Genomic DNA, 25,791 nt, shown 5'->3' on the forward strand with positions numbered 1-25,791 from the left:
CAAAGATATTTGACATCCTATTGATGTCAATGGAAGCTAGAAGCCTAAATATCTTTGAGACTCTGAGCCTAAGTGACTTGTTTAGGGTCACACAGGATATCTGTGGCAGAGTAGGGACTTTAATGAAGGTCTCTAGCATCCCAGTCCACAACCTTAAACATAAAACCAATCCGGGGCACTGACAGGTGGAGAGATATTGTACTCTACATTAAACCTGGCTCACTGTCAAATGTATCAGGATCAGTCCACTACAGGATACAATCTAGATCTGCACCTTATCATTTGGGAGCCAGGTACAGAATTTGGTACTAGACCCATGGAAATCTCCCATTACAAAACCTAAAACCTCATGAATCACACCTGAGTTAAGGGTTTGGTTAAAACTTGAAGTTCAGTCCAGATCCACTGGAAAGTTAGCTGATGTTCACAAAGCTTTTGGGTGGCGATAGGATGGTCTTGTGGACAAAGCACCGAACTGCTACACAGGAAACTTAGGTTGTTTCCAGCTTAGCCATTAATGTCCTGTTTGACCCTGGGTAAAACTTGTAATTGCTCTGTGTCTCTGTGCCCTGTCTGCAAGATGGGAGCAATGATAGTCTTGTCTCTTCAGTTCATAAGCTGTCTGGGAGAAAGGATTTATCTTATGTGCATATGCAATGCCTAGAAAAATGAAGCTCCAATCTCTGATAAGGTTTCAAGGTACTACACCACTAACAATAATAACGATGCATGTGATCCTAGACCCACTCTGGGGCCATTTTGAAACCAGATGACACGCTGTGGTATCCATTCAGTTTTCCTTTGGATTTTTTGTTCTGAAACCCAGAGCAAAACCCAAGACCTGGGAACCGAGTGAACTGTACCCTCTGGAAAAAGACAAACTACACGGACTACAACCAAAATGGGCAGTTGGGGTGAATCAAAACCAATCAGACAATGTTGCATTCACAAATCCTCATGAACCAAACCTGTGGTGTCTTGTCCATCTCTATCTGGCTTTGCCTTATTCACCCTGTTATGTGTTTGTAGTAAGTGATAGCACGTTCACGGAGGACAACAATAAAATAGGAAGACTAAATCTAAAAAGAAAAGAGGCTGCTCACGACCCAACCTGCATTAAAACAGCTACTGTGAATATGCTAACGATAATATGCAGTATGCTTTCGTCAGCCAAAATCAATTATTTTAAATATATTTCTTGTGCACTGTTATTTATGAGAGGGTAAAATAGCCCCTAGTCCTCAAGCTACGGAGAGTCCATATCTTCCTCTCTAGCCTCCACTGCTTATTATTGGCAGGCATGGTCTTGGAAAGCTGCACTTCCCTATGTATTCTGAGCCCTCCACCCCCATTTTCCACTCTGGATGGGTGTGTGGCATGGGGAGATGCACAGCAGTCAAATGCTGGCAGTTCCCTGTGGCTTTTGCAGTACACTCCTACACTTGGGATAATCTAATTACACAGAGCAAAAAAACTCACCCAACCATACATTTTTCCTCAGGATTCTGCTGCCACCAGCTACTTTTACTCCTCATTGAAATAGAGTCCCCTTCTTTTTTTTTTTCCACGTCGTTAAAAATTTATTATTTAGACTGATGATGACATCATCTGGAGAGGGACCAGGGCTGTGGTCATTGGGGCCTCTTTCTGCATTACAGAGAGACAGTTTCTTCTCTCTCCTTTTGCAGTTCATTAATTTTTAAACAGGGCTTTGCTTTAAATATATACATCTCAGTGCTTTCAGCTGATGAGTCAGAGGAGGTGTCTTTCTGCCAGGCCTCATGCCAGCATTCCAGGCTTCCTGACAAAATGGGCATGCACCGTCTGCTCTGCAGCCCTTACTGAAAACCTCCTTCAGCAATGGAGGGTGATTTGCTAGGATCATCTGGGTACATCTCACTAAATCAGCCCCTTGCCATTGCAAGTCCCTCAGTCATTGGTGCACCTTAGTTCCTTCTGTTCTCTGCCTGCGGCACACAATAATGCAGTTTCCTGAAGGCTGGAATACTGTGGTCTAATTCAGGTTCTTGGGCCCAGCCTGGGGGTAGCTGGGTAGTGTTTAGTGGCCTTTGGCCAGACTAGATGATGTGGTGGTCGCTTCTGGCCTTAAACTCTATGACTCTGTGTCTCTGTGAACAGCATCAAATGAAAACAAAACAAAACAAAACCAAAAAACTTCTGCAGCATATACAGCTTTGCCCACTGAAGGGTCCCAAAGCACTTTGGAGACCAGTGGCCAAATCCTGCTTAGAGCTGAGAGGTTATTGATTTCAAGGGATGATTTGCCTAAGTAAAATCACCAGGATTTGGGCCACACCTGAGAAAGGTGAGTTGAATTAAGCCCTATAGCAGTATTATTAAGGTTTGGAGCCTAAGGGAGTAAGGCACCCACTGTCTATTAAATTCCACTGGAATTTGGGGACCTCCCTCCCTTAGTCCCCTTTGACAGTCCCAGCCTTAAATTTCAGTTGCTAATAATGAAGTAATAAAATGCAGATCACATGGCTTGGAAATTAATTGTACTCTCTCCCCCTGACGGTTGTCAGAGAAAAACAGACCATGCAGTAGAGGAAATCATAAGCCACATTGTGTGTTTAAGGTTATCACCCCTTAAAGTCTGCGGGTACCCTCGTGAGGGCTGCCATTTCCCCACTAAGTATCCATCAGCCCCAGGCCTGTCTTCTCTGTACAGATCCTAGGGAGTAATAAAATGTATGTCGATTACTAGTTGTATTACAGAGTACTCAATGTGGACCAGGCTCCCCTTGTGCTGGGCATTGACTCCAAGGGAGTGGGAATAAAATGTATCTTCCCAGGAGGAGAAAAACAAATAACTTCCTCAGCTGTGTTTGCTTATTCATCCTTTAGCATCAGACAATACACAGCATCTCAGGAATTGTTTCTTTTGAGTCAATATCTGACTGTCTGCTATTGCGCGCCGATGCAATCAATATTTGCTGTTCTACACCTCCACATGTCCATACATGCACACACACAAACTGGCACATATAGCACTGAAATGCGGCCACCTCTGGAGTGCAACACAGCAGCCGTTTAACACTACACACCTGTTTAGGGCAAGAAGTGAAGAATGCCTTATCCAGTTGAAGCTGTAGCAAGCATTTAGGTTCACAAAATGTAACTGCTTAAATTAGGATTTGGCCAGAGCTTGCGAGCATCATCTAGGCTTATCTCACAAAGCAATTCCAGCTACTGCAGGGGCCTTGGGCACGGCTGCACCTTGGTCCTTTCTATTCTGTGCCTGTAGTGCAGAACAATTTAGTCTCCTGAGGGTTGTGATACAGTCTAGTCCAGGTTATTGGGCTCAATACAGGGGTAACTGGGTAGGTTTCATGGCCTCTGAGGTGCAGCTCAGTCTTAATGATCTGGTGGTCTCTTCTGGCTAATGGTACCTTCTGGCTTTAAACGCTATGAATAATCAGAAGCAGCCAAGGCCTCAGTTTTAGATCTCATCCCAGCACATTTGCCCTCACAACCTTGCTGGGCCCCTGGTTCAGTGCTGGTGAAGCACAAAGAGTGCTGCCTATTGAATTATCTCCATCTATTTCTTCCTGAAGTGCCTGGGGTGTCACTGAATCCTCTATGTCCAAGTACAAGGAGACCCAAATCTTCCTAGCTTAGGAGACCACACCTGATCACAGCTCCCAGGAGCATATAGCAGGGGTGGCCAAATCACAGCTCGTGAGCCACATGTGGCTCTTTTACAAATTAAAGTGTGGCTTGTGGAGCACCCCATGTTCTGCCCTCCCATTCTCCGCCTACCAGACTGGGTGTGGAGAGCTCAGGGCTTCTGCCCTGGGGTGGGGTGGTGGGGCTAAGGGCCTCTGCCCAACAGGGAGTGGGGTCTAGCAGCTTCAGCCCAGTGGGACATATCTGCTGGCCCTGGGGGCTTCAGCAGTAAGTTTGGCCACCTAGGTATACAGAGTCAGATTTAGGAAGAGGAATGCTGTCGTCTCTTTTTTTTTTCTTTGTCAGAATGCTACTAGAAAACAAAGGCTGTTGGAGTTTATACACATAAACCACAGTCTACCTAGTAGATAACATGAGAGAAGACTCTGAAGAGGTCAAATGTATAAACCGATTAAAACATTGGTTCATACTCTCTTTCTGTTGCTGTTGTACTAAGTGATCCAGTAATATATTTCAACAAAATCCCATATCAGGTGACGCAATGCCCTGCTCACTATCAAAACCACTATTTTCGTGTCCAGTTTCTTAACCTGTTGCTTACAGGTTGCAACCTCCCATCCCTAACCTTTAAGGCAGAGGTTCCCCAGAGGTGACCTATAGAGAGCTGCACAGTTCTGGTTGTTCTTCCTTTCTAGATGAAAGAGGCAGAACAGATGAGAGAAGGACATGAAACAAAGAGCAAAAGCAGACAGTGTGATTAACTATTTGATTGCTCTTAAGGACAATTAAAAATATGTTAAATGCTTTCCTACCATGGTTTCTCCATGTAGTTGCTAATGGGATGTTACGCAATCCTAAGTGGGAAGGGAAATGGTCCACATGATCCCAAATGGTAGGGAAGGTATCCACAATCTTTCTATTAAGGTGGGTTCCATGTTATGAAAAGTATTGAGAACCCCTGCTCTACTGCAAACTACACATGCTTGCTGTGAGAGCCAGTCAAACTCACTCTCCATTCACTTCCCAACCTAATTCTTCCACTCCTCTTTCCAAACTCCAATGATGCTCTTGTGGAGCTCCCATAAGACCGGTGCCATCCCTGCCCTCGCAAAGCCAGTCTTCCTCTGCCCCGAGATATGGACTTCCTGTCTAAGGGCCTTATCCAAAGCCCATGGAAGTCAATGAGAAACTTTCCATTGTCTTCCATGGGCTTTGACTCAGGCCCTAAATGAATTGCAAGAGGAAAAGTTGGAGCATAGAGGAGGGTAAATCGCCTGAATTAAAATGAATTAGGACACAGACATATTAACTTAGACAGTCAGTCAACCCTTGTATTAGCTCGATTCTTCAGCTACTGTAGTAATTTAGATCAATCGTACAAGTATTGTGCTATGCTTAGTAGAAGGCATATAGTACTAGCAGCCATGCATGTATTGGAGTATGAATGTACACTGCAAGACCTTTATGTCCCTGGGTATCCAGGCCTGTGCTGTACGGGCTAGATTTTCACAAGAGCGCAGGGCCAGACATTGGAGTGCTCAGCACACAGCAGCTCCTGTTGTGACACCTATAGCCAGATTTCCACAAAAGCTCAGGACCCAACATGCAGCCAATGTGTAAAGCTCTTTGGAAAATTGGACCCACGTGAGGGGTGCTGACCCCTCTTAAAAATTCCAGTCTGTGTAGAGCCGGCATTGCTATGGTCAAAACATGGACGATGATGAGGTTCCAAGCTCTGCATCGAGCAGTGATTGCCTCATCCTTACCCCTGCCCCGGGATCCAGACAACCACATGTGTGGCTAACCAAACATTTATATAAACTCCTGAACTTTTCATTTCTTTTGGAAAGGGAATAAGATGGGCTGAGTCATATGGTGCTTTTGTCAGGGGTCTTTGAAGACGAGTCATTACACAGGTCAGCACAGATGATGCTTTACGTGGGTGGGTAGATTCTTTTTCTCTTAGTCCAGAATTCCACATTCAGTTTGAATATATATGAATGAGTGCAGCAGCCCTCGTGTGGCTATGAAATCACTTCTCCCAAAACACTGTTGATGAGATTCAGCAGCAGGAGACTGTGGCAGGTCTTGACCGAATCCATTTTCCAGTCATAATTTTTCAGATATCTCCAGGAATGGATCTGAACTCAGTTTACTGTTTGTTTTGCTTTGTTTTGGCATTTGTTTTTTCCAGCATAGCTTTATAGAAGAACAGCTCCTTTATAGACAGCAGCCTGAATTTATGCAGCTGTCTCTCAGCCAGTCACTGACCATTAAATTCCATATTTACAGTGTCAGCCAGATGGGTAAACAAGTAAATATTGCAATCTTAAACCAAATCTCCATTAATGTTAATGTGCCTTAAGAGAAGAGGAAAGAACACAAGTACCAATGCATGGCTATGTATCGGCCCAGCAGCTTTGTTAGCTTTTGCCTTGTGCACAGGGAAGGACAGATGTACATGAATATTGATCACCCTCAGTCAATCTCTGTCTTTAAATAAAGGGGTATATTTTTAATTTGGTTGCTCTCTCTCTCTCTCTTTACATCTGTGGTAGCTGAATGTGACTATTTGTCCAGACAACTGTAAGTTTTCGAAAACAGTTTCGGAATATGATACGTTTTGTTACCATAACACACAACGGCATTTTGGAGGGAAAAAAAAAAACAGAAGTACTTGCTCACAGTAATAACTATTTTCCTTTCCTCTTAAAGCAACACTATGAAGCAATTACTGTACACTATACTTCCATGGGGTGTTTCGGCTCAGGAGATTGGTTGGGAGGTTTAGAGGGGGTTGGAGGTGTGGCAAAACGAAAAGCAACAACTCCTACCAGATATGATTCACTAACAACAAAAACATCCCACCTGGGTACTTCTTACTTTTCATAGGCTTAGGACAGGTTTTCCACCAGCAGGGTTTTATGATTAGAGGAATCTTTCTATAATGGGATTGATGACATAGGTGTTGGCATGAAAATAGGAAGGACCTGAAAGGTTAGTGCTAAGCTGAGAATCTCACAGTATCTGAATCTTTAGAGATTCTGAGAAAACTCCTTCCAGTTTTGGGAGGATGTGCTATATGAGAAACCCTCTAATTTAGCTGAGAAAGGAAGACTTGTGCATGGATAATTATCTCTGTGGAATTAAACTGAATGGAGAAATACATGAATAAACATGGAACACTCCTCGTCTGATGAGCCATTGAGTGTCTCCTACCTCTCTCTCTCCCCCTCACACACAATGCACAATCCATTACTGGAATTACTGAATGCAGAACAAATGTATTAGACTGAAGAACTGCATATAAATTAGAACTAGACTAAGGATCAGGATATCAGTTAGAACACGGTTAAGGGACATAATGTAAAGGAGTGCCAAACCAGGCATCAAATGCTATGAATGAATCATTGGATCTTATATATATTTTTGAAGACATTTTATTTCTGAAAGACTTTGGCAGGCAGTGTCGGTTTAAATTTGTCTGTAAATTTTGATCTGTTTTTAAGGTGTTACATGGAGCCAGCAGCTACCCCTATATTTAAGTTACCTAAAAAACATAATATGAGATTATTGCAAATTTTTTTTAACAGCTTTAAGGCACCTGCTGACAGGCATCAGGAAATTAAAATGATTGTGTCTGTTATTTTCTTGTGTGAGCAATACTTAATAATTTCAATATAATTCAGTGTAAGACATGAGATACCGTAACAGGCTTATAAAAATGGAAGTCTGATGAGATGTAAATCTGAGGTCATGAACATTTGTTGCTTTTAACAACTGCAGGGCACTTTTCATAATAAGTGAGTTGTTACGCATCAGCCTAGGGCTTGATTCTATAACATCACTGAATTCAGCGAGAACTTCAGCGTGGACTTCAACTGGAACAGGATCAAATCTATGGTGATTACCTTCCCCATACAATTCTGACATGGCATCACAGCTCTCTGTAGGTTTGCCTTAGAGGTGCTGCCTGTAGCTCCTATTGCTTTCTGTAACAGTGGCAGATGCCTGGCACCCCTTCTTACTGTTAGCTATTCTACAGCATTACTGTATGCTGTTAAGAAGGGCCACCCAGAGGATTCAGGAGGCCTGGGGAAAAGCAATTTTGGGGGCCCTTTCCATAAAAATAAGTTGCAATCCTATAGAATACTATATTCTTGTGGGAGCCCCCTGAGGGGTCTGGGGCAAATTGCTCCACTTGCCCCCCTCTCTGGGCAGCCCTGTTGTTAAGCAGATGACACATTCCACCCCATCACTGCATTTCAGTGGCAGATGAAATGATTACTTTATATCCAGAATGCATTCTGTGATCCAATGGAATGAAAAAAGACAAACGAACATAAAATGCTTTGTTATTATTTATCATTGTTGGTTGCTTTTTTTTTTTTTTGGTGAAGAAAGCAACATCAGAAAAGTCTACAACAAAAGTCTTATTATGTGCTCTTCCAAATGTAAATAACTTTATGAATTAATCAGTCATGAGATACGGTGAATACTAAACTCAGTGCTAGGATGAGAATGTTGTGGAGGAAAATATTACATAAAACAGGGAACCTGAAGTAAAGAACAATTTACAGAAGGTGAGCGAGAGCCAGAAATGGAGTGGAAGGTTTTATAAATGTATATACAATAATATAAGTGGGAATTAAGTGATTCATCAACCCTGACTGCCCTAAAAACTCTTTTTGTTATGTATTGATATGACACACTGGGGCTCCTCAGTGCTACCACACTACAAATCAATAATAATTTCATCCTTAGATTTTTCCCCCTCTGTGCAATATTATGTAAACATTGTGCAATGGCAGATACTGACACAACAGCTGTACGAAAACATGTACCCTACAAGAGCATGCACTGGCAATAGTTGTGGAATACTATGCGCTGACACAAGAGCCCATTTTGCTGGAGGACACAATGAATCAGTTACAGCCTGCTGTAAAGTTGCTGCAGGGTTCTTGTTTCCCTGGAATTTCTGACTCCTTGATCCAAATTCAGAAGTAAGGTTGACGTCAGTGTAAATTACATGTCAGTAAATCTGTGTAAATTAGTGTAAACGGGTGTATTTTAAAGGCCAAGGGACCAAAAAGAGCTGATTTGTAGTGGGAAAAACCCACTGACAAGGGGATATAAAAGATGTAGATAAAATAGGGAGAGTCATATTTATTTTACCTCCTTGCGTACTCTGGTGACTGCTTTGACTGCTACAACCCCATTCCTTTCTCAGCTTCTTTAGGGCCTTCTTTTTTGGACTTATGTTCAAGACCTTCCTCTTTTGCCCTTTTCCCTATTTTGTGCCTCATTTGTTTTTATGTGCGTTGGATTTGTACAGGGACATTTTTATTATGTTTCTACTGCATATCACTTTGTTGTCATTAATGATAATACCCAGCTCTCTATTATGTTTTTATCCATATCCCTCAAAGCACATTACAAAGGAAGCCATTATGGTTATTCCCCTTTACAAATGGGAAAGCTACGGCACAAAGAAATATGTGACTTATGCAAAGTTCTCCAGCAGGAGAACAGGGCCTAGGGGTCACATCTCCAAAGCCCACGTCCAGCGTTTTAGCCGCTAAGCCACATAGGAACCTGAATTTCTTCTTGTGGCATAAAGATGGCTGATGAAGAGTTTTTTAAAACTCATCATTCTTTGGTAGTAGAGGTTGTCAAAATAAATAAATAAAAGGAGAGAAGTTCACAAAAATACCTCCCCCCCATTCAAAATTTCATTGCAATCTCTAAATCAAATTATTGTATCAGCTCTATTATGGTTTGATAAGTGTGGGGGATGGGGAGAGGGAGCGTGGAAACATGAAAAAATAGCAACATGCTTCCCGGGGGTGGTTTTTCTTCATTTTAATTCCAGCATTTTGAAATGTCAGTCAAACTATGAACTTGAAAACATTTCCACTGGCTATAATTCATACTACCACTAGTCAACCTCAGCCGTAAGCCCCATACCTACATTTTGTGGATCTTCCTTTCCAGACCTAGAACATTTGAAAGATACCCACGCAAATGTACCCTGTTGTTGCTACAGATAGTGCCACAGGATTGTTAGTGACCACAACGAGCAAGAACCTCAGCTTTATGTCTCATGAACTTTTAACAGCACACCATCTACTAACACCATCTGTAACTGTGCTTACTACTGACTGAAAAGATTTCCTGACTCACCCAATGCCTCTTCCTTCATTTCCATAGCAAATATTTGGGGTTTCCCCCTAGAAACACATGTAAATAAAGCTATCATTTAAGTGGGTCTATTTTGTTTTGTCTACTTCTTTTTTCCACCAAAGTGAAAGGCATTTTAGGAAAAGTTGTTAAAGGAGGGTCAAGGAGAATCACAATTATTCTGCTTAGAAAAAAGTCAATGATAAATCATATCATTGTTATGAATGATTTGTAAATTACTGTAAATCTCCATAGCAGTAATTATGATGCTCTGTATATACAATTTTGGCATTCTGCATATACAAGCACTTGGACTTGAACTTTTCCTAGATGATTAGGAATTTAGAGGTCATCACATCAATCACTTGAAAAGTAATTTCCACTAGATTTTCAGTAAGGCCTTATAGACCTAGGAACACCCAGAAAAGTTAATCCTGGTTAACTAAAGGTGTGAATTTGAAGTGGGTTAGTTAAACTTGCTTTAAACAACTGGGTGAACACCATCATTCAGAATTAAAATGGCCTTAATTTGATTTAGTTTAATTCACTTCCAAACTGAATTAAAGCAAACCAAATTAAAGCAACTTGAATTCTGAAAAATAGTGTCCACACAGGGATTTAATGTGGTTTAACTAATCCAGTTCAAATTCATGCCTGTAGTTAAATTCAGATTAATTTTCCTGGATGACCTCTGTAGACAAACCCTAAATTCTCAGATTTGCCTTCATTGTTAGAGGGCATTAATAACTCCTCTGCAGACAAACAAGTTTATTTTAAAGCAGCGATTTTTTTGTGTATTACGGCCCCATTGTGCCTCCACCCTGTCTAGCCACAAAGAATAGGAGAATGGCTATAGCTTCTCACAAGCTAACAAACCACAGGATAAGGACCCATGTTTTAAGTATGTTGATAGAATCATGTTATAATGAGCCGATGTTATTAATTTCCAAGGTCTTGTTCTCCATTGAGGGCTTGCATGGGACTTAAGGGTGCTGAAACCTTGTACTGCACAGGGGTGAATTTCACCCATGGAGATCTCTGCTTATTTCCCCCATCCCTAATTTGGAAACTCAACGTGTCAGTGTCCAGTATGCAATTATAGGTAAGACACACCCACAGAGCAAACCTTGCTAATAAAACAGGGACGGGCAGCTGCCTGTCTGCCCTTGTATGAAAACGACCCCCTAGTTACTGGCATTAGTTCAAATGTCTCTGGTGTTCTGCCTTCCCTGTCAATAGATTCATTTTCTGGTGATAAGCAAAAAAGACACCAAGCTACAAGTCACTTATATTCAAGATTAAGCTCATTTTCCCCTCTATTTAGTCAAATGAGGGGTTCCTGTGTTATAAAGCTAGATAGAAAGCTGGCTAGATTGTCAGGCTCAACCGGTAGTGATCTATGGCTCGATGTCTAGTTGGCAGCTGGTATCAAATAGAGTGCCCCATGGGTCAGTCCTGGGGCCGGTTTTGTTCAGTATCTTTATCAATGATCTGGATGATGGGATTAAGTGCACCCTCAGCAAGTTCGCAGATGACTCTAAACTGCAGGGAGAGGTAGATACGCTGGAGGGTAGGGATAGGGTCCAGAGTGACCTGGACAAATTGGAGGATTGGGCTAAAAGAAATCTGATGAAGGTCAACAAGGACAAGTGCAGAGTCCTGCACTTAGGAAGGAAGAATCCCATGCATCGCTACAGGCTGGGGACCGACTGGCTAAGCAGCAGTTCTGCAGAAAAGGACCTGGGGATTATAGTGGATGAGAAAGTGGATATGCCCTTTTTGCCAAGAAGGCCAACGGCATATTGGGCTGTATTAGTAGGAGCATTGCCAGCAGATCAAGGGAAGTGATTATTCCCCTCTATTCAGCACTGATGAGGCCACATCTGGAGTATTGTGTCCAGTTTTGGTCCCCCCACTACAAAAGGGATGTGGACAAGTTGGAGACAGTCCAGCGGAGGGCAACAACAATTATTAGGGGGCCGGGCCACATGACTTATGAGGAAAGGCTGAGGGAACTGGGGTTATTTAGTCTGCAGAAGAGAAGAGTGAGGAGGGATTTGATAGCAGCCTTCAACTACCTGAATGGGGGTTCCAAAGAGGGTGGAGCTTGGCTGTTCTCAGTGGTGGCAGATAACAGAATAAGGAGCAATGGTCTCAAGTTGCAGTGGGGGAGGTCTAGGTTGGATATTAGGAAACACTATTTCACTAGGAGGGTGGTAAAAAACTGGAATGGGTTATCTAGGGAGGTGGTGGAAACTCCATCCTTAGAGATTTTTAAGGTCTGGCTTGACAAAGCCCTGGCTGGGATGATTTAGTTGGGGATTGGTCCTGCTTTGAGCAGGGGGTTGGACTAGATGACCTCCTGAGGTCTCTTCCAACCTTGATATTCTATGATTCTACAATAAACTGCAGGTTCCTGATGGAAGGCACTAGCCATGGTACATACAACTGACTTCAGTTGAAACAAGGCTAATCTGCCCCTGTTACTGCCTCTGACTTGCCTTTCAGCTGTGTGAATTGTTTCTTGCATGGGTACACAAACTGCTTCTGATTTGAACCACACTCATGGTTCTATGCAGGATGCAAATACGCAGCAAAATCCAGCTACCAAGTGGGAGCCTCTGCTCTTTGTTAAGTTGGCTATAGTGTCTGTGGTGCAAGATGCAACATCATTATGAGCATGCTGCTGGACTGGTCTATGCTGATTAAGCAGGGAGGATGAGGGGGGAGCAGGGCTATGCCCTGAAATTACTGTTACCAAAAAAAAAGGGTTGATTCTTTTATTTACTGTATAACAACCGACTCCAATAGTCCTTGAATTCCTAACACTAGAGTGATGGCTTTATGAGGACATCAAAGGCAGTGAGCCTGTCTGAACCCTCATAGACACTAGCACACTTCTCCTAGGAGTGGCGAAGCGGCTGCAGCGAGTGTCCACTGGGAGCTTCCAAAAGGAGAACCCTTCCTGAATTATGAGCAGGCCCACACACACACACTCTACTTCACAGTCCATTGCTTTATAGGAGCAGAGTCTTTGTTGTCTGCACCAAGGCAATATATCTCTTTAAGGCCTGCCAGTGACTCCACCGAGAGATAAACAAAGCCCCTAAATCAAAAGGAGATGGAGCAGAGGGAAATATTTGGTACCCCCAGTACACAGAGCTATTTATTTTTTAACCCACTGTGACACAGGATGGCACAGAGCTCCTCTGAACATAAAATGTGTCATCCTGCTACCCAGGAAGAAACTGGCAATGTGACAAAAGGAATAACAAGCCACGTGTCTGTGGAAGGGAATGCGTTAATCTGAGACAGTTTGATGCCGTGGCTAGGACACTGGACTGAGTGTTAGGACACTTAGTTTCTAATTGTAGTTTTGCCAGTAACTTGGTGAATGACCTTGGGCAATTCATTGCCTCTGTTCCTTCTCCCACCCTTTGTCTTGTCTCTATATAGACTGTAAGGCCCAGATCCTCAAAGGTACTTTGGCTCCTAACACCCATTAATATCAGTAGAAGTTAAGAGTCTAAATACCTTTAAGGACCTGGGCCCAAGCTCTTTGGAGAAGGGATTATCTTTTACAATTTATGTATGACACTTAAGGCAATGAGACCCTGATACTTGCTGGGGTTTCAAGGAGTCACTGTGATACAGTGAATAATGAATAAAGAACAATATACTGTCTAGTGGCATCTTTCACACAGGTGAGGGCAAGTAATGACTCAGCTCCATGTATGACTAGACTGAATTGCTTTAAAAGGGAGTTGAGTCAGGAAGGTGGATCCCTCAATGGAATAACATCATCCTGACTGGAGGAATGTCAGGGGACATCAGAGGCATCTTTCTGAAAGTGACCAAATCCCTTCATCTATAAAGAGGCCATATCTCTCCCCATTGCAGAGCTGAACCACATTTTATATATTTAGTGCTGGGCAAAAGGCCAGATCCATCATATGACACCTATTTCTTCCAGTCATTTTGAGAATTCTTGTACCTTTTCAACACCCACTGATAAGTGTATCTCACAGCCCAGTTCCTTTCTATCTCTTCTCCCTCCTTGAAATCTGCTCCCAGTTACAAGGAGAGCACATCTGGCCAGGTCATTCCAGAAGTACCGGGCCAAAGTGCTACTAGAGAAAGAATTGGAAAAGAAATCTAGTTTGCTCTGATAAGTTTCATAGGACAGTCATCACATTTCTCGCTAGAAAGAGTTTAAGAGGAGTTTGAAGTTGTTAGGTCATCATCACAAACAAAGCTACTCCAATTTGTTTGTATGCAGGGAAATCGCTTCAGACACAGACATTTAAGTTTTGCCTACAAAAGTATTCTGTACATTCACTAATAGCTAACTGTGTGTGCAAAACCACACATTAGCACATGCAAAACGGGAAATGGTGCAAGTGTACAAATCGGTATTTTGTGTGTGCAGTTTCCTGTTTGTGCCTGAGAGTGCAAATTCTGCTCTGTTTTGAAAAGTTGGCTCTTAAAATCCAATGCAATAACCAAAAAAAAAAAAAAAAAGAAAAAAGAAAAATACTGTCATAAAAGAGTAAATAAATTCCACTAAAAATCTGCCACGGTTCTGGCTTTTTTTTTTTTTTTTTTTTTTTTTAACATCATAGATGGTTTCCATCAAATAGTTTAAACCCAGATCTCCTCAAAAAATCCAATGTTTAGGCTAATTTCGATACAGCATTTGAGTTTGGGCCACTGGTCAGACAGATTTGCAAAATTCAGGGTAAGGTTTCAAATCCCTCCCAAACTTCCTAGGTGTTCAGAGCTAGGATTCAGATTCGTCTATATTTTATACCATGAGCCCGATCTTTCCCTGACATCACTTTTACAGCAGCTGAACTTTTCACTGACTTCCATGGAAGTACTCCTGATTTACTGTGGCATAAGTGAGAGGAAAGTTTGACCCCTGAATTCCAAACGGTGTACAGTAACATAAACCCTCCCTCTTGGCTGTAATTTTGATTCTACCCTGAGTAGTTCCAGAAGCCCATCACAAAACCCTGCTTCTCACTCTTTCTGTTCACCTTCAGAGTGCTATTCACCCATGAGTTAGAGTGCACGAGAGAAAGACAGGGAACTGCATACTCTGCCTATTTTTTAAATTATTATTTTTAGCTCTTTTTTTTTTTCTCCCTGTGATCACAGCTGAACTTTCTACTGGCCTCCAGGGAACAGAGAGCAATAACTTAAAATGGCCTAGTAGATACATCAGTGGCCTCTAGCCAGCAGCAATTTTCAACCTTGCTGCTATACGAAAGGGGTGGGGGGAACAATGGAGGGGGGAGAATGGAAACCAGAAAAAGCAGAAATATCCCTTAATGTTAGTGAGAATTGGAAAGTCCTGTTCGTGATTTCAGTGACAGGTTTACGTTTCTATTTTTTTAAAGGAATTTGGAATATCTGTTTCAAATGAGAGTAAATATTTTCCCTCAGACACTGAATATTCTTGTGATATTCAGGCTTCTGCCATATTGCAGGCAGGGGGCAATTGCACAGACCAAATAAATCAGTGCGCTCTCTCCACTGGAGTACAACAAACATTTGTAAAGGCATTCTTTAAAATGGCATAAATTGACCTAATTTGGGACCCCATAAACACACATGCAAACGTGTTTTTCTCATGTTTCCCTGGCAAGCAGGGGCTCAAAGCCATCTCTGAACTTGTTAGGACATTTTAAATAACATCAATCAAATGAGAGCACTTTGAAAAGGAATGTTTTTACGGCACCTATCTTCCCAAAGCTCTTTAAAGTCCTCAAAGCACCACATTCACCACACAGGGGGTAGAAATTCAGCTGCCTTTGAGGCACAGTGCGGTATGTAATGTAAAGTGCACAGCAACGCTACTCAGTACAACAGTTCAAGTCAAGAAGTGGCAGAAGAATGCCCAGATGGAAATGAAACATCAGGAGGAAGGAATTCAGGGAGGAAGAATGTAATTACCCATACTGAGATGTGGCGAGGAAACTGGGGATACTCTTGTAAAGAGGGTTATGTGATCTTTAAAGATCACAAACGGTCAGGGCCTAAGCCAGAGGTGGCCAACCTGAGCCTGAGAAAGAACCAGAATTTACCAATGTACATTGTCAAAGAGCCACGGTAATACGTCAGCAGCCCCCCATCAACTCCCCTTCTCACTCCCAGCGCCTCCCACCCACCAGCTGCCCCACCTATCAGCACCTCCTCCTCCCTCCCCGCACCTCCTGTTTCGTGGCATGCAGCAGGCTCGGAGTGGGGGGGGAGGGGGAGAGAAGCAAGGGCACGGCAGGCTCAGAGAAGGAGGCAGGAAGGGGTGGAGTGGGGGCAGAGCCAGTGGCAGAGCCAGGGGTTGAGCACTGAGCACCCCCCGGCACATTAGAAAGTTGGCGCCTGTAGCTCCAGCCCCGGAGTCGGTGCCTGTACAAGGAGCCGCATATTAACTTCTGAAGAGCTGCGTGTGGCTCCAGAGCCACAGGTTGGCCACCCCTGTCCTAAGCCATGTTCCTGCCCATTTGTGATTAGCTTTAAAATGACTAGTCTCATTGACGTCAACATGATTCTGGGGCAGTGGTGTAGTAGGGACACAGCACTGCAAAAGCACACCTAACCTCCCTGAGAATGGCAGGCGGTCAGGATTTGGCCCAAGGGATTTACTGTGCAAAAGGGGCCACCCTGCCAAAATATCTGGGGAAATGCAAAGCACGAAGAATGAGGACATATTATATGATGTCATCTAACGAGCATGGAAAAGGGATTTCAGGTCCAAGCACTTTGAATTTGGCTTCCTTCTGCCATGGCACTCTGGCTTTTCAAACTCATACAAAAGATATGTTCCTAAGAATTACGATTGTTCATTTTCAGGTTACATGACTTCCTTCTATTGCAAAAGGCTGCACGAAGGCTCTCCTTTCTAATGGTATCAACAATGTATCCACAATGAGACTTGGCATTTTAATTCCTTAGGATGCTAAGAGCTGAATGGAGTTTCCTTAATCTGGGACACAGGATCAAAATGTAGTTTTAAATCAAACAACATAAATGAACCAAAATTTCAAAGCTAGGAGCGTGACGATATGACCACTGAATTCAATGGGATGGATGCCATTGACCTCAATGTGGACTCTTTCCATTGACTTCAGTGAGCATTGGATGAGTTCTCTAAGGCCTCAATCCTGCAGAGCACTTAAGTATGAAGCATGAAGCATATGAATAGTTCCCTTTAAGTCAACTTCTGGGACTAATGGGACAGCTGATAGAACTACTCATGCTTAAAAGCTAAACACATGTTTAAGTGCCTCCTGGGTTAGTGCTCCCATAAAATTTAGCACAAGCCTGTTTGCACACATGGTTACCCAATTTCTACCAGTGAAATGACCATTTTCACGGAAAACAGTAGTATTTATATTTTGTGGAAGCAGTTTAAAGACCACAGCTTGAAAATCTGATCCTAGCATCCACAGATGTGCATACTCACCCACACACTCCAAAAGGCAGGTGCACCTGTCTCGGAGGCCAGAGAACTGCCCCCTGGACTAAACTTACCTTCCATTTGCACCATTGTAGATCAGGAATAGCTCCAATTAACTTCCTATGGACCTGGATGTAACTGAAAGCAGGATCTGGCCTACTGTGGCTAAATAACCAAACCCTTTGTTTTAAACTGAGTTATTTCCCAGCATTTTTATACCCTATATAATGAAGGCAATTTGGTTAACAAACAGATTTTAAGTGAGGAGGCACAGGACTGAGGCTCTTTGGAAGGAGGTAATGAACTAGTTGTACTAGGCTTTGGTAAAAAAAAGATCCATCTAATGCGTCTTTTGAAACAGAATGGGAGCAGGGCCAGCCTCATCTTGCCATTGTGTTTGTACAATGCCTACCACAAGGGGGTCTGGGTTCTTGATGGGGGACCCTAGGCACTAGCTGAATACAATACAAACAATGAATAATGAAGGATGGCCTTGTGGTTAAAGCTCATGCCTGGGTATCTAGCCATCAGGGTCTAATCCCAGTTCTGCCATGGGCCATTGAGCAAACCACTTAACTTCTTTGTGACTCAGTCTCCTGAATTGTGAAATGGGAGCGAATATTACTGCTCTACCTCCCAGGAGGGCTTGCAAGGCTAAAGTGCCTTGAGATCTTTGAATGAAAAGATCCTGCAAGGAAAGTATCAGTACTAACCAACTGCTTTGCTAATGACAAACATGTTTGTCCCACAGTGTCTTCAGCAGAAAGCTATTTCATAAAAATGGCAACTAAGGGTGAGGTTCATCTAGAAAGAAGCAGAATAGCGTGAGGATCTCCTGGATTTATTTTTTTTTAAACCTCAAAAATGGATGAGAAATACTGCCCTTTCATAAGTTCAAAGAAAGGAGCGACTGACAAGAATAATATTTGCGAGGTGAATGTACCTATTTGTAAGTCTGGTTCAATGGTTGCTCCTGTTAGGGGAGCAGCCTGCCTGATTTTCCTAAAAGACCCCTTTTGTGGGCTTGTGTTTTGCCATGCTGATTGGAATTTTGGGGGCAAAACAGTCAACGTTTCTTTTACTTTTTGTCTCTTTCCCCACCATCCCCTTCCTAACAAGTTGAGCTGCAGCCACATTCTATTCCCCCCCCACAATTGTTTCATTAGACTCTTTGTGTGTGTGTGTGTGTGTGTGTATGTGTGTGTGTTGGTTTTTTTTTTCCGCTGAAGCCTGAAATATGCTCTGAATTAAGAGAAAAGCTCCATGTCACTTGGGATTGGACTGCTGCTGAACTGTTCCTTTTCTGTGCTTGTGTAACTTTCTGGCCAAAAATGCCTCCAGGGACTCTCACTAATTGTGGGGGTCCCTAAAAGGGTCTGCTCTGCCTGACTGGCTGCCCTCTGCAGAGATTTGGGGAGTGGAGGGGAGTGCTTCCCTCCACCCTCACTAACACCACCCTGCCTCTAAAGCACATCTGTCCAAGCTTGCTCACTGCTGGCCCTTTCCTTCTCCATATGCTACAGGCATTTTTGGCCTGACTGAATCCTTAGTGCATTAAGCAGGAGGCCCCTGGTTCTAAAGTTCTTCCCCATTTATAATATGTAGCCCAGAAGAAACGGGGGGGGGGGGCAGGGAGTCCCACAGATCAGCAAAAAAATAAAGGCCAGCTTGTTTACTCTTATCTCAAGAAGAGGAACATTAACAGAGGGAAAATAACACACAGCTTTGGCTTTTAACTTCTGCTGTTCCATGGATAATCCATGAAGATGGGATTTTTCGAAGACCCACTGATTGTAAACAGAGATTCAGCAATGCGGAGACCTCTTCTATCTATACGGTTCCTGTCCCTACTTTGGGTAGTTTGTTTTGGGCTGAAGGCAGCTGTGTTAATAAAACAACAACAACGACGAAACCGTCTGCACATTGATTTGTTTGGTCCCAGGTTTAAGGCTGGAACTTGGGAAACGGTCAGTGCAGCTGGAAATCGTATGGTCAAGATCATGCTGGTGTAGCCCTAGTGAGGGCTGATGTGCTGAGGCAGCCAGCCCCAATCTAGAGTGTATAAAATCTCCCCGGGACCGAAGTTAGGCTACCCGATTCCACATTTGGCTACTCCTGTACACCTGGGACATGCCAAATGGGAATCGGATTGTTGAAATGGGGCGATTAGCATCCTTTTGTAAGTGCCCCCCCTTTGAAAACTGGGCCTTTAGTATTTATTCCTTTGCTTATCATTGAGCTGAGTACAAAACCACAGAGCAGGTTGCAGAAAGGTAGCGTGTAAAGTGGTTAGAGCAGGAGACTCAGGAGTATTGGGCTCTATTCTTATCTGCCCATTAGCTCACTGTGTGGCCTCTGGCAAGTTAATTAGGGTACGTCCACATTTCAAGATGGAAATATACTTTGCGGCTCAAGGAGACACACCACATTAGCTTTTATCAAGTTAGCATGCTAAAAATAGAATAGAACCACAGGAGCACAAGTGGTGGCAGGGACTAGCCTTCCTACGTCTGTACCGACCATTCTGGACCCTCAGAGTCGGATCTTTCAAGTGTCCACTGCTTTCTGGTGTCTCAAGTTGGATGCCCAAAAACTGAGGTACCAGAACTGAGTGGATATTTTTGAATATTTAGACCTCAACCTTGCTGTTGCCTTGCCTGTAAAATAGAGACAGTAATACTTACCTTTGCAAAGTGTTTTGAGATTCTCAGATGAAAGGTATTATTTCAGGGCCATATCCACGTATAACAACATGAGACCAGATTTTGAACCTCCGATTCACACTTAATAGGACCTTAATCCATGAATAGTCCCACTGAAGTCTGTGGGGTCCCTAGTCTAAGTAAGACTCAGTCTGGCCCAGCAGTTTAGGTTCAGCTGAGGTAGGGATCCCAGAATGTCAATCATCCTCCCAAGCTATACAAACCTTTTGGAAAAAGATGTGGGAGTGCGTTGTTTCAGAACAGCAAACTCCTGAGATTTCAAGAACTTCTCCTTTCAGGTATTCAGCCACTTTGGGTATGTCTATGCTGAAATTAGATAGCCACAGCAATGCATTAACAGTCTTCCACATGCCAAGTTCACAGCAGCCTGATTTAGCTTTACCAAGATATAGCACAGCTGTGACTTTTCATGGAAACACCTGTTATCAGCAGGGAGGACGGACACTTTATTGGATAAGGTACTGGCCTGGGACTCAGAATCCAAGGCTTCACTTCCTAGGTTAGCAACAGGCTTCCCATGTAACCTTGTCCAAATCACCTTATCTACCCTGTGCCTCAGTTCCCCATCTGTAAAAAGGAGATCATACTTCCCTATCTTTCAGGAGCATAATGAGGATAAAATCCACTAGTGACTATGAGGGGCTCAGATACCTATATAGCCCTCATCCCTGCAGTATCTAGACAGATTGGTTGCCCACAGCCCACCTACCCACCAGCTCTTGATTATTCTCTATTATATATATATATATAGTTTCTAATACTTTGTTCTGCCTAGTTTTAAATAGAATGACCTAGAATTAGGGCTGTGTATCAGGTACTGCAGAAATACAAACATGCCCAAATATCTCAGCATTTGTTGTTTGCATTCATGTTTTTCAGGGTTTTGACTCGGACTGATTTATGAGCATAAAATAATGCAAGATTATTTTTCACAGGATCTCCGCCACCTAGAAACTCAAATACCATGGGAAAATGAGTTGCATAATTTTTGGCTCTAGAAACAGCTCAGAGGCTGTTAAAAAACAGAGAAAAACAATTGTTCACTTACAGATTAGCAGAAGCGTAAATACAAATGCAAGAACCCGTACGTACACACACACACCCACACCCACACACACACACTTACAAATGATCAACAAGTCAATGCCATTAATGTGTGCACACATGCAAAAAAAATTGAGACCAGCAACTTCAGACCCTAATATGCTCAGTATTTATTTTTCACATGTAGCTATCTAAGCAGTCTCCAAGTATTTTATTCCCTAGAGGTACCAAAGAAGTGCACAGTACACTCTGAAAGCAAAATGGCTGCAATTATTCAAAGTTAAATAGGGGTTTTTTTTTTGGTTGCTTTTTCAGCATAGCCCTTTGCAAGAAACCATTGGACACCCTGGGAGTTTTATGGGTTTTGATGAGCTCTAAATCTGAAATGACTTGAAACAATGATTTCAAAAAACTGCATCTCAGCTAACATTGGAGGAAAGTTTCTGCCTGATTTGCAACATGAAATAGAGATGCCGTCCAATTTAGACAAACCTGATTTAGAACAGGAATGTCAAAGTGGACTGGGAAGAAAATAAAGAAAATAAAGCATTAACTAAGTCGACTTTCTCCCTTAACTCGGACCTAAATATATTGTGAGCATAGTTAGTGGTACATGGATAAGAGGCAGGTAGAAGAAATAAGGGAGTATGAGAAGGATGTGATTGGGCTGAGAAGAGGCAAGGAAAAGAATAAAATTTGAGACAGGGAAGGACGGAGGAGACCTCAAAAGCTTTGCATAAACATCAGGACTAAGTTCTCTGCTGGTTTAATGAATGCAACTCAACTGAAGGCAATGGAGACTGCAGATGTAAATGGTTATAAATGGATGAGCTCCTCTTTATCAGCTCTTAGGCCCCAGAAATGCAAAGTAAACCACATGGGTGGATCTCCAGCACCCCAGTGAAATCCATGGAACTCCGAGTGGGTGACTAGGATCTGCTAACACTGTTGCCTTTGCAGAATAGGGGCGTTTTTTTTCTATTTCCAGATGAGAAACACTTTCATCCCTCTTAATTCCTCATTAGAGTTTTAGGTTTTTTGATTGCATGTGTTTAGCCCTGGGAAGTACTTTGGGATGCAGTGAATGTGGAAGAAAATATGCAGAGCTGAACTGACTACAATGTGGTGAATGAACCAGAGAACTAGGGTTGGGTGAAATTACATCTGAAAACCAAACCAATCGGAGTATCTTGCCTTTCATTCTGACTTAATTTCACTAAAAAGCAAATTTTCAGTTTATTGCTTGCAAGTATGATTTTTTTTTAAAGTGAAAACTTAGCCCAAGGGCAATATAGTTGGTTAAAGATGGTCCCCTTTCAGAGCAAAACCCTCACCATTTTTGGTCACAAACACATTTTTGAAAAGTTGAACTTCAAAATATTTTTGATTAAAGTCATTTTTTCCCCTCATTGAACAAGCAAAATGGAGAAATGTCACATATTTCAAGGATTAAAAATAATCATTGTGTGAAAATGTTACAAAAAGCAATAGTCTCTGTGTTTTATGAACTCCTTTATTGTTCCTATGAATCATTTATACCTCCTTGTTGAGTTTGGATAACAATATCTTCCCCCTCCATAGAAAATAAGATGCTAAGGAAAAAGACTTCAGATCTGTAAACAAAAGCTTGTGTGCATCAAAAATATTCCTGGAGGAGGGTTCAGTATGTTCACACACGGACAGCAGACACACCTTTCTGGAATGCTTTGCTTCTTTACGATACTACCACATGCCAAAACTGCAGGATGAGGTTCTGGAAGATCCCCTGATTGTGAACACCCTAATGTGAAGCAAGCTGGGAAGATCGCATGACAAAAGCAGAACCACTCCGAAACATCTTTATTTGTTCATCTCTGCGTCCCAAAGCTTTTGATTGTAACTTCTTACTTTAGAAATCTGAAGATAAGTATCAGCAGCTGGACACTGAGTAAAACTTAATCACAGAACTCTGTGTAAATACTGAGGTTTCAAAAGAATGAACTTATGTCAAACAGCTTTGTACACAGGATGGGAGCAGGAGGAGTGGTGCATTTGCTTGAGAAATTCAAACCTCTTGAAATGTTCATGGACATGCCTGAACATGCCTGAACTTGCCTGAAGATAAAGCCAAAAAAAATTTATGCTGCTTTTTACTCAAGGCAAGAAATGGCCCCTCTGTTTAAACTGAGTGATGATATCAGAGGAAATGAAGGATTAGGGAGTAAAAGAGAGAAAGAGTCTTAAGAGGCTGAAACCTGCGAACTCCAGAGTGCTGTGGCTCAGCCGGCTTTCACAGATAAATAACTTGCCTTTAACTTATGCATGAGCTGGATCCTTCTGCAAAGGTGAATGAGGAATTAAGTCCCCATGTTCAATTCATGGAATGAACAGTAGAATGATTTGATTAATGCATGTGGATGTGGATGGGAGGGGAGGGGAGGGGAAACAGATGAGAAAGGGCACTCTGGAGGATCTGTATTAATTAAAGAAAGCTCTCTAATGAAATCACAATCTACAAAACCATATTCCAGTTACAAGGCTCCCCTAACAATTTTAGCATCTACTGCATATGCTCCTGGAGTTTTTCACATTAACTCAGCCAAGCTTTTCACTTATTCTGGCATTACTCATTCAGGCTCCTGGCTCTCCCATACCGCCTTTCAAAGATCACTTTGTACCAGGTTCATATAACATGGGAAGTCTGACATTCACTTAGAGGGAGGTTTTCAAGGACATAAATGGGGGTTAGCCTCTTATTGGAAGTCAGTGGGAGTTGGATGCCTACCATAACTGCCCTTTGTAAATCTCTCCCTTAGTTCTTGGGGAATTTTTCCAGAAAAGGCTCATGCATTACAGGTAATCGCAGATTTTCGGAACTATAATTTTATTAATCTCTCTTTATTCTGAAAAGCCTCAGGGCCTGATCCTGTAACTTGATGCATATGAGTAAACCTTACATCTGCATAGAACTCACACTGAAATCACCATAGGGGTCTGCCCAAATGGATCCAATTGCAGAGTGGGAGCTTTTGTGTTCCCATCCTAACAGTGCAGGAGATTATCACATTGCTCCAGTTTTAAAAAAAAACCTTTTTTCTAGAGTTCCTACAGTCACCTGAGACATTGGTAGCATTGAGCTACACCTAGGTTCTGAAACTTATGCCGAATACGGTGTGCTGAGTATTCTAATAGGATAGAACTAAGACAGTTCTATTTTGCTTGTCAATCAGAAGAGGACAGATTTAAACCAGAGGAGGGACTGAAAGGGAAAAAAAACCCACGGTCATTTGTTTTATAAACAAACTGTAGAAAGGGTGTAAATTGCATTAATTTTACAAAACTCAGACCTCATGAACACTGATCTAGTTTAAAAGGTTGCCTGTTTTATAACGTGATTCCACCCAGGAGCTTTGTACCAATGGGTCCATCCAGCTGAAATGATTTCTTCCATTTTCCCATTCTATGGGTACTATTCAAAGTTCAAGGACAACAACATAAAAAGTATTTTGACAAATCCACCAAACCATTGTTACAGACAAATTGTTGCATGATTGACCTAACTTTGTTAAACGTAATTTGTTGATGTTTGTCCACCTGATGTCTGAAAACTAAAACATTGATTTTCAAAGGAACCAAAGGGGTTTAGGGTCCCAATTCAATGGGATTTGGGTGTTTAACTTCCTTAGAGACCTTTGAAAATAACACTCTAAAAGACAAAGCAACTTACTAAGCTGTGACCAACTTAGGATGCCTACAAAAAAATTAGGAAAAAAAGATAACAGGGTATGATGTCCTCTTCATGAGCCAAACAGATCTCATTGAAGTCAAGTGGAGTTGTGGATGCTAAACATCCCTGAAATTTAAGCCCTTGGTTCTTAGAAGAACTTTTGTATGAGAGAGGATGAGCTGACATATGGTGGCAATTTGGTCTCATTGTAGACTCTCAAAACACTGAAGATGGGAGGCAGGCTAACAGGAGATATTAAAGCAAATGATGATCAGTTGAGAAGTTTTGAGATTATGTTCTTTTAGCATGGGGAGCGAAAAATAAGACTGCCAGTGGCAGACAGTGAAAAAATTACAGACACAGGAACTCTCAAAACAGAAGTAACTTTGAAGCATTCACAGGGGCAAAGAACAATTTACGGTGTGGCTAATTCTATTATGGTACCACTACTTATGAGTAAAGTAAGTAGAGCTGGGCACATTTTTAGACACTTTTTTGGGGGTGAAAAAATGCAGATTCAGTGACATGAAAACATTTCTTAAATACATGTCAATTTTGCTAAATTTTTGTTTAAAAAAAAACTTCTAAAAAACCCAAAATGACTCATTTTGACATTTTCAAAATGAAACACTGACATTTGGTTTCAAATACAATTTAAAAAAAAGTTATTTTTTTTTACTTTCAATTTTTTAAAAAAAAAACATGAACTTGAAAAAGGTTTCAATTTAAAAAACCCATCATTTTGTTCTATTCAAAACATTTTTTTAAATTTTTAAATTGCAAACAAATTGCAAATCCATTTTTTGTCTGGATCTAACCATAATCCATAAATGGTCTCAGTGAAACCAATGTGACTTCTTGTTCAGGAAGATACCATTCATTATGAATAAAATGGAGGGGCAGAATCAGCCCCATAAAAATTACTACCAAATATGTATCCCAGTCCCATCATGTTATGTGAGAAAAGGGTGGCATGAGATGGCCAGAAGTTTCCATAATACTAAGACTTTTTCTCTCAACTATTG

The sequence above is a fragment of the Gopherus flavomarginatus genome, chromosome 17 (assembly GCF_025201925.1).
Source record: "Gopherus flavomarginatus isolate rGopFla2 chromosome 17, rGopFla2.mat.asm, whole genome shotgun sequence".
Classification (NCBI taxonomy): Eukaryota; Metazoa; Chordata; order Testudines; family Testudinidae; genus Gopherus; species Gopherus flavomarginatus.